We start from the raw sequence: 9,101 nt of genomic DNA, 5'->3' as shown, positions 1-9,101 counted from the left end.
CACCATGGTGACCAAACCTTTTCCGAGATCCATTCAATTGAACATGATACCAATTTGTGCACTTCAAGTTGAAGCGTGGAACCTTATTGAACCCTGTGCACCAGCTCTGAGCACGAGCCATTTCCCTCTTACTCTTAAAGCCGCAGAGAGCTCTAAGCTGGCCATCTGTTTCAAGCAAACCATATTCAAGTAAAAAAGTAAAGTTAAAGGTTAAGGATTGTACCCACTTGAAGCTTGTATTGGGTGGTAATGGCCTTGGGGTAGGTGTTTCCGGTGGTTCTGTAAGTTTTACTCCCTTGTGCTCTTCTGTGAATTCCTCCACTTCTTTGCAAGGTTCTTCAAATGCATCTGTGTCCTGGTCAAAGTCTTCTGTGTCTTCCTCATCACTCAAGTCATAGATTGGAGGTTGAGAGAAATCTACCTCTGTATCATCTTCGTATTCATTTAGGGAAGATTCTTCGATCTCAGAGAATTCACTTGCGAATGCAAGTTCATTACTAAGAGAACTTGACTTGTGACTATCATCATCAAGGGAATTTGTGTCCTGGGTTATTCCGTCTAGTTCTTCATAAACAACTTGCCTTGGGGATTGTTCACTGTCCTCCTTAGCATCAACTGTAACGTCCTTGACGGAGTTCTCCTCAACTCTGAATTCCCATGGAGGTTCAGCGTCTCCTAGATCTTCAACTAACTCTTCTTCTTGCGTAATGACAGCTTCTTCTACTTGTTCTAGTACAAATTCATTCTCTGTCTTATCCACTGGAGTTTCTAGTATTTCCTTCATGCTACGCTCTCCGTTAGATTGTCCACATGGGGCTGTGGTTGGTCCTTGGATGTTCGAACGTCTAGAAGCTAATTGAATTACTGCTTGCTCCAGTTGTCGAATGGTTGTTTGAAGTTTATTTACTGTTTCCTTGAGGCGAACCTCTGATTCTCGGGGTGATGGATTTGGACATGATACATAGGAAAGTGGTGGTGCTTGGGAGTGATTGGATTGGAACTGGGGTAAATAGGGATCATGTGGTGGCGAATGGTGAAGAGAAGCTTGTGAGTGTGGTAGTTCGAGGTTATGTTGAGAGGATGGTCTATAGGCACGGGGTGGGGCTTGTTGGTAGTTACAAGGTTTTCCACCATATCTATCAGCTGGGTATGCATTGTAGAATGGTCGTTGTCCATGATATCTTGGAGGGTGTTGTTGCCTAAAGGGTTGATTAGATCCTCTTGGCTCCATCCATCCTTGATTGGTCTGACCTTGATGCATATTCCTGCTGTGGCTTCTATTTCCATCAACAAAGTTAGAACCAAATTCAAAGCGAGAGGGGTGACAGTTCATAGTAGCATATAAAATTAAAAAGGGAAAACAGAAATAAATAAACAGGTAAAAGAAATATATTTACAATAACCAATAATAAGGCACACGTTAGCAGTTCCCCGGCAACGGCGCCATTTCGATGAGAGGAACTTTTGTGTGGTCTAGAAATTTGTGGATAAATCCTCGTTGCAAGTATAGTTTCTAAACCTTCAAAAGTCCTTCCATACAAATGTTTTGGTTGTTGGTATGCGAAATTGCTACTTAGGTTGTGAATTGTTGTTCGAAATTGATTCCCTGGTAATGGCACCAAAAACGGATGCACAGGACCATGGTCTAAACATATCTTCACAACTTCGCATAACTAACCAGCAAGTGCACTGGGTCGTCCAAGTAATACCTTACGTGAGTAAGGGTTGAATCCCACGGAGATTGTTGGTATGAAGCAAGCTATGGTCACCTTGTAAATCGCAGTCAAGCGAATATAAAACAGTAATGGTTTTCGAAAATAAATAATAGAATAGGGATAGAAATACTTATGTAAATCATTGGTAGGAATTTTAGATAAGCGAATGGAGATGCTTTTCGTTCCTCTGAACCTCTGCTTTCCTGCTATCTTCATCCAATCAGTCTTACTCCTTTCCATGGCTGGCTTTATGTGATACATCACCATTGTCAATGGCTACTTTCGGTCTTCTCTCGGGAAAATGATCCAAATGCCCTGTCACGGCACGGCTAATCGTCTGGAGGCATCACCCTTGTCAATGGCTTCACCTTATCCTCTCAGTGAAAATGGTCAACGCACCCTGTCACGGCACGGCTATTCATCTGTCGGTTCCCGATCATGCTGGAATAGGATTTACTATCCTTTTGCGTCTGTCACTACGCCCAGCAATCGCGAGTTTGGAGCTCGTCACAGTCATTCATTTATTGAATCCTACTCGAAATACCACAGACAAGGTTTAGACCTTCCGGATTCTCTTGAATGCCGCCATCATTCTAGCTTACACCACGAAGATTCTGGTTAGGAGATCTAAGAGATACTCATTCAGTCTAAGGTAGAACGGAAGTGGTTGTCAGGCACGCGTTCATAGGGAATGATGATGATTGTCACGTTCATCACATTCAGATTGAAGTACGAATGAATATCTTAGAAGCGAAACAAGATGAATTGAATAGAAAACAGTAGTACTTTGCATTAATCTTTGAGGAACAGCAGAGCTCCACACCTTAATCTATGGAGTGTAGAAACTCTACCGTTAAAAATACATAAGTGAAAGTCCAGGCATGGCCGAGAGGCCAGCCCTCAAACGTGATCTAAGATAGCATACAACTGATCAAAGATGATCCAAAGATAAAACTCAGGATGCTCAATACAATAGTGAAATGTCCTATTTATAATAAACTAGCTACTAGGGTTTACAGAAGTAAGTAATTGATGCATAAATCTACTTCCGGGGCCCACTTGGTGTGTGCTTGGGCTGAGCTTTGAGTGTTGCACGTGTAGAGGTCCTTCTTGGAGTTGAACGCCAGTATTTGTGCCAGTTTGGGCGTTCAACTCTGGTTTTGGATCCTTTTCTGGCGCTGGACGCCAGAATTGGGCAGAAAGCTGGCGTTGAACGCCAGTTTGCGTCGCCTATTCTTCGTCAAAGTATGGACTATTATACATTGCTGGAAAGCCCTGGATGTCTACTTTCCAACGCAATTGGAAGCGCGCCATTGCAAGTTCTGTAGCTCCAGAAAATCCACTTTGAGTGCAGGGAGGTCAGAATCCAACAGCATCAGCAATCCTTCTTCAACCTCTGAATCTGTTTTTTGCTCAAGTCCCTCAATTTCAGCCAGAAAATACCTGAAATCATAGAAAAACACACAAACTCATAGTAAAGTCCAGAAATATGAATTTAACATAAAAACTAATGAAAACATCCTTAAAAGTAACTAGATCCTACTAAAAACATACTAAAACCAATGCCAAAAAGCGTATAAATTATCCGCTCATCACAACACCAAACTTAAATTGTTGCTTGTCCCCAAGCAACTGAAAATCAAATAGGATAAAAAGAAGAGAATATACTATAAATTCCAAACTATCAATGAAACATAGCTCCAATCGAATGAGCGGGAGTTATAGCTTTTTGCCTCTTGAATAGTTTTGGCATCTCACTTTATCCATTGAGGTTCAGAATGATTGGCATCTATAGGAACTCAGAGTTCAGATAGTGTTATTGATTCTCCTAGTTCAGTATGATGATTCTTGAACACAGCTTCTTTATGAGTCTTGGCCGTGGCCCTAAGCACTTTGTTTTCCAGTATTACCACCGGATACATAAATGCCACAGACACATAATTGGGTGAACCTTTTCAGATTGTGACTCAGCTTTGCTAAAGTCCCCAATTAGAGGTGTCCAGGGTTCTTAAGCACACTCTTTTTTTTTTTGCTTTGAACCTTGACTTTAACCGCTCAGTCTCAAGTTTTCACTTGACACCTACACGCCACAAGCACATGGTTAGGCACAGCTTGGTTTAGCCACTTAGACCAGGATTTTATTCCTTTAGGCCCTTCTATCCACTGATGCTCAAAGCCTTGGGATCCTTTTTATTTCCCTTGCCTTTTGGTTTTAAGGGTTATTGGCTTTTTGCTCTTGCCTCTTGGTTTTAAGAGCTTTTGGCTTTTTCTGCTTGCTTTTCCTTTTTCTTTCTATTTTTTTTTTCGCCTATTTTTTTTTCTGTAAGCTTTGTTCTTTGCTGCTTTTTCTTGCTTCAAGAATCATTTTTATAATTTTTCAGATTATCAAATAACATGTCTCCTAGTCATCATTCTTTCAAGAGCCAACATATTTAACATTCTTAAACAACAACTTCAAAAGACATATGCACTGTTCAAGCATTCATTCAGAAAACAAGAAGCATTGTCACCACATCAATATAATTAAACTAAGTTCAAGGATAAATTCGAAACTCATGTACTTCTTGTTCTTTTAAATTAAAACATTTTTCATTTAAGAGAGGTGATGGATTCATAGGACATTCATAACTTTAAGACATAGTTACTACTACTAATGATCATGTAATGAAGATACAAACATAGATAGGCACATAACATAGAAAACGAAAAACAGAAGAAATAAGAACAAGGAATGAATCCACCTTAGTGATGGTGGCGTTTCCTTCTTGAGGAACCAATGATGTCCTTGAGCTCTTCTATGTCTCTTCCTTGTCTTTGTTGCTCCTCCCTCATTGCTTTTTGATCTTCTCTTATTTCATGAAGCATGATGGAGTGCTCTTGATGTTCCACCCTTAGTTGTCCCATATTGGAACTCAATTCTCCTAGGGAGGTGTTGATTTGCTCCCAATAGTTTTGTGGAGGAAAGTGCATTTGAGGCATCTCCAGGATCTCATGGTAATGAGCTTCTTGCGCCTCTTGAGCTCCATGAATGGGCTCTCTTGCTTGCTCCATCTTCTTCTTAGTGATGGGCTTGTCCTCTTTAATGAGGATATCTCCCTCTATGTCAATCCCAGCTGAATTGCATAGGTGGCAAATGAGGTGAGGAAAGGCTAACCTTGCCATAGTGGAGGACTTGTCAGCCACCTTGTAGAGTTCTTGAGGTATAATCTCATGAACTTCCACCTCTTCTCCAATCATGATGCTATGGATCATGATGGCCCGGTCTATAGTAACTTCAGACCGGTTGCTAGTGGGAATGATTGAGCATTGAATGAACTCCAACCATCCTCTAGCTACAGGCTTGAGGTCCAATCTTCTTAGTTGAACCGGCTTGCCTTTGGAGTCAATCTTCCATTGAGCTCCTTCTACACATATGTCCATAAGGACTTGGTCCAACCTTTGATCAAAGTTGACTCTCCTTGTGTAGGGGCGTGCGTTCTCTTCCATGTTTGGCAAGTTGAACGCCAACCTCACATTTTCCGGACTAAAATCTAAGTATTTCCCCCGAACCATTGTAACATAGTTCTTTGGATCTGGGTTCTTACTTTGATCATGGTTCTTGGTGATCCATGCATTAGCATAGAACTCTTGAACTATTAGGATGCCGACTTGTTGGATGGGATTTGTTAGAACTTCCCAACCTCTTCTTTGAATTTCATGTCGGATCTCCGGATACTCATTTCTTTTGAGTTTGAAAGGGACCTCAGGGATCACCTTCTTCTTGGCCACAACATCATAGAAGTGGTCTTGATGGGCTTTGGAGATGAATCTTTCCATCTGCCATGACTCGGATGTGGAAGCTTTTGTCTTCCCTTTCCCTTTTCTAGAGGATTCTCCGGTCTTAGGTGCCATCAATGGTAATGGAAAAACAAAAAGCTTATGCTTTTACCACACCAAACTTAGAATTTTGCTCGCCCTCGAGCAATAAAAGAAAGAATAGATGAAGAAGAAGAAATGGAGGAGAGGGAGAATGGGAAGTGTTTCGGCCAAGAAGGGTGTAGAGGGGTGTGTTGTGTGAATTTGATGAAGAATGGAGGGCTTTATATAGGGAAGGGAGGGGGGAAGGTTTCGGCCATATTGGTGGGTTTGGGTGGGAAATTGGTATTGAATTTTGAAGGTAGGTGGAGTTTGTGAGGTAGGTTTATGGGGAAGAGTGGATGGATATGAATGGTGAAGAGGTGATGGGGAAGAGAGATTGAGGTGATTGGTGAAGGGTTTTTGGGGAAGAGTGTTTATGGGGTTGTGTGAAAGAGTGGTGAGAGGAAGTGAGTGGAGGTAGGTGGGGATCCTGTGGGATCCACAGATCCTGAGGTGATCCTGTGGGGTCCACAGATCCTGAGATGATCCTGTGGGGTCCACAGATCTTGGGGTGTCAAGGATTTGTATCCCTGCACCAATTAGGCATGTAAAATGCCTTCGCACACAACTCTGGGCGTTCAGCACCAGGTTGGTGCCCATTTTGGGCGTTCAACGCCCATTTGTTGCCATTTCTGGCGTTGAACGCCAGAACCATGCTTGTTCTGGGCGTTCAGCGCCAGAATGCTGCCCATTTTGGGCGTTCAGCGCCAGAACCATGCTCTGTTCTGGCGTTGAATGCCAGGCAGATGCTCCTCCAGGGTGTGATTTTTCTTCTGCTGTTTTTTATTCTGTTTTCAATTTTTATATTTATTTTGTGACTCCTCATGATCATGAACCTATAAAGACATATAACTAAGAAAAATATAGTTAGATAAATAAAAATTGGGTTGCCTCCCAACAAGCGCTTCTTTAATGTCAATAGCTTGACAGTGGGCTCTCATGGAGCCTCACAGATGTTCAGAGCATTGTTGAAACTCTCCAACACCAAACATAGAGTTTGGATATGGGGGTTCAACACCAAACTTAGAGTTTGACTGTGGGGGCCTTGTTTGACTCTGCTTTGAGAGAAGCTTTTCATGCTTCCTCTCCATGGTTGCAGAGGGAGATCCTTGAGTTTTAAACACAAGGGAGTCCTCATTCCATTGAAGGACTAGTTCACCTCTGTCTACATCAATCACAGCTCTTGCTGTGGCCAGGAAAGGTCTTCCTAGGATGATGGATTCATCCTCTTCCTTTCCAGTATCCAGGACTATGAAATCAGCAGGGATGTAAAGGCCTTCAACCTTTACTAACACGTCCTCTACTTGTCCATATGCCTGTTTTCTTGAATTGTCTGCCATCTCTAATGAGATTTTAGCATCTTGCACCCCATAGATTCCCAGTTTCTCTATTACAGAGAGGGGCATGAGGTTTATTCCTGAACCAAGGTCACACAGGGCCTTAAAGATCATGGTGCCTATGGTACAAGGTATTATGAACTTTCCAGGATCCTGTCTCTTCTGAGGCAATGTCAGTTGATCCAGATCACTTAGTTCATTGATGAACAAGGGAGGTTCAACTTCCCAAGTATCAATGCCAAATAATTTGGCATTCAGCTTCATGATTGCACCAAGAAACTTGGCTGTTTGCTCTTCAGTAACATCCTCATTCTCTTCAGAAGAGGAATACTCATCAGAGCTCATGAAGGGCATAAGGAGGTTTAATGGAATCTCTATGGTCTCTAGATGAGCCTCAGAGTCCTTTGGTTCCTCAGAGGGAAGCTCCTTATTGATCACTGGATGTCCCAGGAGGTCTTCCTCCTTGGGATTCACGTCCTCTCCTCTCCTCATAGGTTCGGCCATGATGCTTATGTCAATGGCCTTGCACTCTCCCTTTGGATTCTCTTCTATATTGCTTGGGAGAGTACTAGGAGGGATTTCAGTGATCCTTTTACTCAGCTGGCCCACTTGTGCTTCCAGATTTCTAATGGAAGACCTTGTTTCATTCATGAAACTTACAGTGGCCTTAGATAGATCAGAGACTAAGTTTGCTAAATTAGAAATATTTTGTTCAGAGTTCTCTGTCTGTTGCTGAGTGGATGATGGAAAAGGTTTATTATTGTTAAACCTATTTCTTCCACCATTATTAAAGCCTTGTTGAGGCTTTTGATCCTTCCATGAGAAATTTGGATGATTTCTCCATGATGAGTTATAGGTGTTTCCATAAGGTTCACCTAAGTAATTCACCTCTGCTATTGCAGGGTTCTCAGGATCATAAGCTTCTTCTTCATAAGAAGCCTCTTGAGTACTGTTGGATGCAGCTTGCATTCCATTCAGACTCTGAGAAATCATATTGACTTGCTGAGTCAATATTTTATTCTGAGCTAATATGGCATTCAGAGTATCAATCTCAAGAACTCCCTTCTTCATAGGCGTCCCATTATTCACAGGATTCCTTTCAGAAGTGTACATGAACTGGTTATTTGCAACCATGTCAATGAGTTCTTGAGCTTCTGCAGGCATTTTCTTTAGGTGAATGGATCCACCTGCAGAGGTATCCAATGACATCTTAGATAACTCAGACAGACCATCATAGAATATATCTAGGATGGTCCATTCTGAAAGCATGTCAGAAGGACACTTTTTGGTCAACTGTTTGTATCTTTCCCAAGCTTCATAGAGGGATTCACCTTCTTTCTGTTTGAAGGTCTGAACATCCACTCTAAGCTTGCTCAGCTTTTGAGGAGGAAAGAACTTGGCTAAGAAATCCGTGACCAGCTTATCCCAAGAGTTCAGGCTGTCTCTGGGTTGAGAGTCCAACCAGATTCTAGCTCTGTCTCTTACAGCAAATGGGAAAAGCATGAGCCTGTAGACTTCAGGATCTACTCCATTAGTCTTAATAGTATCACATATCTGCAAGAATTCAGTTAAGAACTGAAAAGGATCTTCATATGGAAGTCCATGAAACTTGCAGTTCTGCTGCATCAGAGAAACTAATTGAGGTTTCAGCTCAAAGTTGTTTGCTCCAATGGCAGGAATGGAGATGCTTCTTCCATGTAAATTGGAATTAGGTGCAGTAAAGTCACCAAGCATCCTGCTTGCATTATTATTATTTTCGGCTGCCATCTCCTCTTCCTGTTCGAAAATTTCTGACAGGTGCTTGCTGGTTTGTTGTAATTTAGCTTCTCTTAATTTTCTCTTCAGAGTCCTTTCAGGTTCTGGATCTGCTTCAACAAGAATGTTCTTGTCCTTTCTCCTGCTCATATGACAAAGAAGAGTGCACAGAAAAAATAATAATAATAGAGTTCCTTTATACCACAGTATAGGGATCCCTTTGTGAGTGGAAGAAAAAAGGGAGACAAAGAATGTGATGTAAAGAAAGAAACATAACTGTGAGGAGGGCAGAGATGTGAGATGAGATGTTAGTAAATGAATAAATAAATAGAAGGAGATGAGAGAGAAGGAATTTTCGAAAATAATTTTTGAAAAAGAGTTAGTGATTTTTGAAAAT

General features: G+C 41.7%; 1 non-coding gene across 1 annotated transcript; it reads left to right on the top strand.

Moving 5' to 3' along the window:
- Positions 1–8,212: 8,212 nt before the first annotated feature.
- On the top strand, positions 8,213–8,320 carry LOC148568011 (small nucleolar RNA R71). Its single transcript, XR_015882025.1, has one exon. It is a non-coding gene; the product is annotated as a small nucleolar RNA R71 (small nucleolar RNA).
- The last annotated feature ends 781 nt before the right edge of the window (positions 8,321–9,101 follow it).

The sequence above is a fragment of the Arachis ipaensis genome, chromosome B4, assembly GCF_059453495.1.
Source record: "Arachis ipaensis isolate K30076 ecotype BB chromosome B4, ASM5945349v1, whole genome shotgun sequence".
NCBI classification, from domain to species: Eukaryota; Viridiplantae; Streptophyta; class Magnoliopsida; order Fabales; family Fabaceae; genus Arachis; species Arachis ipaensis.
Note: the sequence above shows the minus strand (reverse complement) of the source record. Positions and strands in the feature narration are given on the sequence as shown.